This window comes from Sinocyclocheilus anshuiensis, unplaced genomic scaffold, assembly GCF_001515605.1.
Source record: "Sinocyclocheilus anshuiensis isolate Anshui unplaced genomic scaffold, SAMN03320099.WGS_v1.1 scaffold2168, whole genome shotgun sequence".
In the NCBI taxonomy this organism is placed as follows: Eukaryota; Metazoa; Chordata; class Actinopteri; order Cypriniformes; family Cyprinidae; genus Sinocyclocheilus; species Sinocyclocheilus anshuiensis.
In genome coordinates this window covers 784,738-793,286 of record NW_015546037.1, presented here as the reverse complement: position 1 = coordinate 793,286, position 8,549 = coordinate 784,738, and positions in this window count along the sequence as shown.

The following is an 8,549-nucleotide window of genomic DNA, read 5'->3' as shown; positions in this document are numbered from 1 at the left end:
ATGTCAGTGTCTGCCAACAGCAGTTTGTGGAACAGCTCTCCGGCTGCCAAGAACACATGGAGCTTGCACTTGAGCAATTAAGGCTGGGATCCTCAGGCCAAGTTCCCCTTCTAGAACCCCGTGTCCAGGCCCAGCAGCTGCTCACCAAGCTAACAGAGCATGTTGATGTTAAGGCGTACTTGCACACATTTGAAGTAATAGCTGCTCGAGAAGGATGGGAGGAGGACGACTGGGCCCTCATCTTAGCACCTCTTCTCACCGGGGAAGCACAGCGAGCCTACTATTCACTCCAGGCCCCTGCAAATGAGTCATATGCAGATTTAAAACAGCAAATCCTGGCACGAGTGGGGCTTTCCCTGGTGTGTGCTGCCCAACACTTCCATGAATTGTTGTATGACCCGCAAGCACCAGCAAGAGTTCAGGCTGCCCAGCTGTCACGATTAGCTCAACTTTGGCTTCTCTCTGGGAGTCCCACGGCTAGCCAGGTAGCTGAAAGGGTGGTGGGTGACCACCTACTGCGTGCATTACCTCGAGTTCATCGGAAAGGGGTCAGTATGAGGAATCCCGCAACCCTTGCAGAGCTCATAGAGGCGGTGGAGCTGGCGGAGGCAGCCCAAGCTCGGGACACTGGAGAGAGAGCAGCCACATTTCCTCGGAGGGTGCCTCCAGAACGGCGGTCACTGGAGGGCATCTCAAGACCAATAAGCAGGCAGGCAGCTTCCGTACCTCGGGATGAACCCATGCCCACGGACCCACACCCACCCGAAACCAAAGTATGGCTAGCCGGCTGTATTGTCCACCGAGCGATACTGCTGGAGGCATCCGAAAGGCAAGTGCGTGTCGGAGGTAAGCTGGTGAAATCAATTCTGGATTCGGGCAGCTCGGTGAGCCTGGTACAACCTCAAATCATCAAGCCTCGGCCTGGCAACAAGTCATCTATCCCAATCACCTGTGTACACGGGGACACTCGTTACGTGCCTGCCCAAACTGTCACCATCTCTTCTGGATCAAAGTCCTGGCCAGTGGACGTAGGAGTGGTAAAAGACCTCCCAGTTCCCGTGCTGCTTGGAAGAGATTGGCTGGGGTTTGACCACCTGTTAGCTGCCACAATACAACCTGCTAGTCGGAATTGGGGCTGCCGAAAACAAAGAACCTGTCGGACTGCAAGCCAACCAGTTCTGCAGGCCACCGACAGCAAGAGAGATGGTGAGTCACGAAATTCGCCCCCTAACCTGTATACCGATTTCTTCCAACAGATCACTAAAGAAGGGTTGTTTGGACGGAAACAACGAGAGGATGATAGGCTACGAAACTGTTGGTCACAGGTGAGGGATGTGGAAGGGGAAGCCCGACATCCACCACCACACCCCTACCCACACTTCATAGTGAAAATGGCCTGCTTTACTGTGTTGCCCAGCGGTGGGGGGAGGAGAAGCACTTGTTGGTAGTTCCGAAGTCCAAGACTGAAATCGTGTTGGAACTGGCCCACTCACACCCAATGGCAGGGCACCTGGGAGTGAAGAACACAATTCAGCGTGTCCGAGACTGGTTCCATGCAGGGCACCTGGGAGTGAAGAACACAATTCAGCGTGTCCGAGACCGGTTCCATTGGCCTGGCCTGGCCTGGCCTGGATGCCGAGGTGAAGCAGTTCTGCCAAAGCTGTCCCACCTGCCAAAGAACGTCACCATGACAACCTCCCCCCAGCCCACTTATCCCACTACCAGTTATTGAGGTGCCCTTTGAGCGCATCAGGATGGACCTGGTTGGTCCGCTGCCAAAGTCTGCCCGGGGCCTCTAGCACATACTCGTCATTGTGGATTATGCAACCCGATATCCCGAAGCGGTACCTCTTCGGAAGGCTACATCAAAAAACATTGCCAAGGAACTGTTTCTCCTATTCAGCCGGATAGGCATTCCTGCAGAGAACCTGACCGACCAGGGCACCCCGTTTATGTCCAAGCTCATGGCAGACCTGTGCCAGCTGCTACGTGTCAAACAGCTCCACACTTCAGTCTACCATCCCCAAACGGATGGACTAGTTAAGCGTTTCAACCAAACTCTAAAGCAGATGTTACAGCGGGTGGTAGCTGAGGATGGACGAGACTGGGACCTCATGATCCCGTATGTGCTTTTTGGAATCCGTGAAGTTCCTCAAGCTCCCACAGGATTTACACCCTTTGAGTTATTGTTTGGCCGGCAACCACGAGGACTCCTCGATGTAGCCCGGGATGCATGGGAACGCCAACCATCCCCACACCGAACAGTGATAGAGCATGTACAAGATATGAGACAAAAGATTGACTGGGTCATGCCATTAGTGCGAGAACATCTAGCCTCGGCTCAGCGAGCCCAGCAACGCCTCTATAACCGGCCCGCTCAAGCTCAGGAGTTCCAGCCAGGAGAATGGGTCCTCGTCCTGGTTCCATGTGCCACCTCTAAATTTCTGGCATCCTGGCAAGGACCCTATACCATAATTGAGCGGGTTGGGCCAGTGACTTATAGAGTCCGTCAGCCAGGACGGAAGAGAGCAGAACAAATCTACCATATCAACCTGCTGAAAAAGTGGACAGCACCTCGAGAACAGCTGGCTGCTTTTTCACAAACTGAGGAACAAGTGGTTGATTTAGGACCACAATTCTCAGGTACTCAGAGGACAGAGCTTGAGTCCCTGGTCGGACAGTTCTGAGATGTGTTTTCGGAGTTACCTGGGCGGACCAACCTAATTCAACATGAAATCCGCACTCCCCCTGGAACCATCGTCCGGCAGCGGCCCTACAGGGTCCTCGAGGCTCGTCGGCAAGCTATTGAGGAGGAAGTCCAGCGGATGTTGAAATTGGGGGTCATTGAAGCATCACGGAGCCCATGGTCAAGTCCCATTGTGATGGTCCCAAAGCCTGATGGACCAACTCCGAAAAGTTCTGTCGGAGCTGCGACAAGCTGGGTTCACTGTCAACCCCAAAAAGTGTCATCTCGGGCTATCGGAAGCACGGTACCTGGGTTTTCGGATTGGACGAGGTCTGATAATGCCGCAGGAAAAAAAGGTGGAGGCCATTCGCTCATATGTCCAGCCCACAACCAAGTCCCAGGTACGTGCCTTCCTGGGGTTGGTGGGCTACTACCGATGTTTCATCCCTAACTTCTCCTCAATGGCTTGCCCCCTGACAGACCTGACCAAGAAGAGGCATTCCGAGAGACTGGAATGGACATCGGATGCTGAAGCAGCCTTCCAAGCTTTAAAGTCAGCACTGGCCTCTTCTCCAGTTCTTCATGCCCCTGATTTTAACTGCCTCTTTACACTCCAGACAGATGGTTCCGACTCTGGACTGGGAGCTGTCCTGTCCCAGTTACAGCACGGAGAGGAACACCCGATTGTGTACATTAGCCAGAAGCTTACTCCAGCGGAAACCAGGTATGCCACAATGGAAAAAGAAGCCCTGGCCATCAAGTGGGCAGTTCTGGAATTGCGGTACTACCTGTTGGGACGGAGCTTTACCTTGGTAACTGACTGGCTCCGTTGCAGTGGATGGTCCGGGCAAAGGATACAAATGCCAGGGTGACTCGTTGGTTCCTTGATCTTCAAGACTTCCACTTCAAGGTGCAGCATCGGGCCGGGACAGCAAATGGCAAATGCAGATGGATTGTCAAGGATGTGGGCTAACATGTGAGCTAGTTCTCCACTGCAGGAAATGCTAATAGTGTGTGTTCTCTTTGTCTCTGCTTCAGATTCAAGTGAGGATTGACCGATCAGCACTGCTCTTCCAACACTGGAAAGCCACAGACCTACTCTGCACCTTCAGCACTTCATCAATCCCAGAGCACAGTACTTCCCACCTTATGATATTCTTTTATGTTCAATAAACACCCTCCGGGGACGTGTGCACTGCAATTAATTTTTGGTCTGTGTCCTCATTCATCCCGCCACAATATCTATATGATTTGTATATATTCTGGTTGAAAACCTTAAATTTGCAGCATTCACACTTACATATGATGTAGCAGATGATTCGCATGATTTAGCATTCATAAATTTAATCTACCGTCTGATGTATGAGATTTCATACAATCAAATTTGTAAGAATGATCAATTGTGCACTCTTTAATAGTCAACGTAACAACCCAAAAATCAGTTTAATTTCTGTGTAAAGTCAGTTATGCAATATGAGGAGAAAAGATGAAGAAACGTACAATGCATTTGAAATTTGCACGTGCATTATAATATGATGTCTAATGACAAACATGCCAAAATCTGTGCAATGCACCATAATCTAATGTTACCCACAACCCCTTGCGCAACAAAAGATAGTTATCTTTTGACTTGTGCAGTTCCAATGCTCACACATTGCCATACTCAGAAGGATTCAATTTTGCATCCCCAGTGAAGTACTTTTAGCGTGGTGCAGCAGTATGTGATTCTAAAGTTTGAAGCCTCGCTTTTCTCTCCTGCACTTTCCTGTTCTAATGGGCAGTCAAACGCTCCTCACACAAGCTCAGGGCGACACTATCAGACGGGGCTCTCTAGGAGATGGCTGTGTATGTGTGTGTGTGTGTGTGTGTTGAGAGGTCCCCAGGGAAGATGATAGCAGGCTCTTAAGTGAATGGCTTTTCTGATGGCGGAAGTGTTCGACAACTCTCCACAAGCCGAAAATTTCTGCATCTCCCATCACCAAAACACAACCAGCTCAAAGTGGAAATATACTTGAATATACTCTATTGTGTTTCACAGTGGTTTTACTCTGAATTTACTGACCTTTGATGCAGATTTACTGTTATTTACAGCTGCACGTTGTGTATTTCAAGAAGTTTTACACCTAAAGAAATGGACAATATTTTATGACAAATTTTATGCACGACTCCAGGCATATTAGTAGCCTAGAAATTGTTTTATTCTACGTTCAGACACTTTTAGTGGCTAAATAAATTAGGGGTGACAAATACGCCTGTAGAGCATTTCTACTGTGATATTGGTGAACGAAGACTTCTGCATGATGCTGCTTAAGTGTCAGTAAGAAGTCCAAATCCACTATTATATTGACTAGTAAAATTCTTGGTCTAATGGACAGGACTAAATTATTTAAAGGGATATTAAACAGGTTTCTGCATGTTATATGAAAGTAAATTTAAGAATTTTTAAGACAACTTAATGAAGAAATTGAACAGAATGAGCCCTATCATAAACTTGGTGCAATGCGACTCCAGCATCGCAAGTGTTTTTTGCTAGTTTCAGCCAGATGCAGTTGTCATTTTCACATCCAGCACCACGATTTTTAAATAGCAAATTCACTTGTGCCTATTTGTTTGCCCATGGGCGTGCTGGTCTGAAAACAAGGTGTGTTCAGGCGCATTGTTGGCGCATTGCTATTTTGAGGCAACTGAAAATGATTGCACCATTGACCAACTAAAACCTGCTCTAAAGTCTATGGCACAGTTTTTTTTTTAAAAGAGTACCTTAGTAATATGCGCCTATAGACGGGTGCACAACGGATCACACTGGATTAAATTCTATGACTTACCCCAAAAAATGACAATGTTTTGTACTTCTTCAAGTTTTTTTTCCCCCAACTTGTTACACATTTGGTGTTGCCAATCAAAAATGACCATCCTACAAAAATTGCTTATAAATTTTTCGTTTTGCTATATTATTACCAAATATTGGAGCTTATGCACCTCAGTTTTTGAGTGAACAAAAGTATTATTTGTGGATGTTTTAGGCAATCAAGATCTGTCAGTTCCAAAACGAAATACACAACCTGTGATAACTGAAGAAATACAAGCTCACATAAAGAATGCATTCAGGATTTAGTGATACTATTTTATTTAAAAAGCGCATTAGTAATATGTGCCTATAGGCCTACAAAAATTGCTTATAAATTTTTCGTTTTGCTATATTATTACCAAATATTGGAGCTTATGCACCTCAGTTTTTGAGTGAACAAAAGTATTATTTGTGGATGTTTTAGGCAATCAAGATCTGTCAGTTCCAAAACGAAATACACAACCTGTGATAACTGAAGAAATACAAGCTGACATAAAGAATGCATTCAGGATTTAGTGATACTATTTTATTTAAAAAGCGCATTAGCAATACGTGCCTATAGGTGGGTGCACAATGCGCGTTCACTCTACTACAAAACATTGTAATTTTTTGGGGTAAGTCATAGGATTTAATCCAGTGTGATGCAAGTACAAGCATTTTCAGGAAAAAGAAAAGCAGTCACTGTCAAATACATTTGAATACATTTCTAGCTGATCAGTAATGTTTGATCAGTGATGTTTGAGAAAATAAATGAAGGATGAGCATTAGCGCAACCGAAGATCATGATTGGCTACTTGATTTTGATAATCATAGGGAGCTATTTAGGATAATACTCAGCTTTATACTGGACAAAAAAACTGCATATCAGTATTTTAAGTTTGTTTTTTGCATACAGTAAGTTCATTTGGAAGACTTGCAAAACATTAGCATGCAGATAATACTATAGCTACAGACTACGAGACACAAAACTCCATTTTGATGTAATAAGCATTTGAATTTACAGTAATACCAGTCTGAAAACATTTAAAATAATTACTGTTCACACATACACAGCTAGGCTCTAAAAAAGCTTCACAGTCTTGGAAGTAAAGAGAAATTCTTCCACAAATGACGCCACAGAGACCCTAAACTCATTTAATGTAAAATACATCTAACATTCTCTCTTTCTTCCCTTGCATTCTTCTCTCCGGCGATCATCAGTCTTTCTCCTTACAGTCTATCTCTCTGCTTTGTGTCTTTCTTCTCTCTCTTTCCTGTTCTTTCTTTCTCTAAGTGTATGATTGCAGTGGACCCGTGCTGAAAAGTCACATTACCCACGATGCCATGCTGGGAACATTCTGGGTCTGATAATTCACACGCTGTGAGTAAACAGCCTTGCTTGAGTGTGTGCGTGCTAGAGAAGAAGATATAGGCCATTTTAGAAGGTTATGGATGATTATATGTTTAACCACAGTAGGGTACAAGTTATGGAGCTGCCGCACACACACACACACACACACACACACACACACAGCAGTGCAGATATTCCCTGCGCACTTGTGCTTCACACTGCGTGAGAGGAATTCTCACGGGGATCATAATGAGAGTGAAGGGAATGCTGGGAATGAACCTAAATCCCTCGGTTTATCACACACCGCACCCTCCGAACATAATGTATGTGCCTGTGTGCGTCTGACAGACAGAGAGAACTGAGGCTAGTGCGCTTACATGCGTTTCTCCTCCAGCTGGACGAATAAAACATCAGCGTTGTGACACTGTGTCTATGCTGAAAACAGCACGACAGAACATTGAAACGCAATGCACATAATACTAGTACAGGTTAAAAGATTGCACTTCACTGATGACTGTATTGTTTCCATTGCAAGTAAATTGTAGTAAATACATTCTGTATCCATGCACCCTACACTCAAAAAAGTCTGTAAAAATAGGGCTTGATGTACTTTATTAATATGAATTAATTTTGCATATTGATTTTTATTTTATTTTTAATTTTGCACTGCATTGCATTGTGTTTTAGAGTTAATGGAATTTTCCATGAAACAAATGGATAATGTCCTGGCAGAAAAGTAAATTTTTTTTAAGTGTATGAAGTTATAACATATCTCTATATGTAGCTATATTTTATAACATATGAAATTATAAAAAATTATTATTTTTTATTATTATTATTAAATACATTATGTTTTTATTTTTTATGCCAAAAACTTGGGCAAAATAGCAGAAAATATCTAATAATATAATTGATTATTATTATTATTATTATTATTATTATGAATACATGTAGTTTTCACATATTTGGCAAATGTTTGTGTTAAGTAAATAAATAAATATGAGAAATAAAACAAAATTATAATACTAACAATAATTATGTATTTTATTATTGTATTAAAATAAACTGCCCATGTATATATTTTACATATATTTAGGCATATTTTTAATAAATACACGTGTTTAAATAAATAAAATAAATATTAAATTAATGAATTACAATAAATTAAATAGAAATGCCATACTAAATATTTAAATACATTATATATTTATATATGTGTTTATATTTAAAATTGTACAATTTTATATAATATAATATAAATACATAACTGCCTAAATATACACTGAACAAAAATATAAACGCAACACTTTTGTTTTTGCCCCCATTTTTCATGAGCTGAACTCAAAGATCTAAGACTTTTTCTATGTACACAAAAGGCCTGTTTCTCTCAAATATTGTTCACAAATCTGTCTAAATCTGTGTTAGTGAGCACTTCTCCTTTGCCGAGATAATCCATCCACCTCACAGGTTTGGCATATCAAGATGCTGATTAGACAGCATGATTATTGCACAGGTGTGCCTTAGGCTGGCCACAATAAAAGGCCACTCTAAAATGTGCAGTTTAACTGTATTGGGGGTCCGAAAACCAGTGGGTATCTGGTGTGACCACCATTTGCCTCACGCAATGCAACACATCTCCTTCGCATATAGTTGATCAGGTTGTTGATTGTGGCCTGTGGAATGTT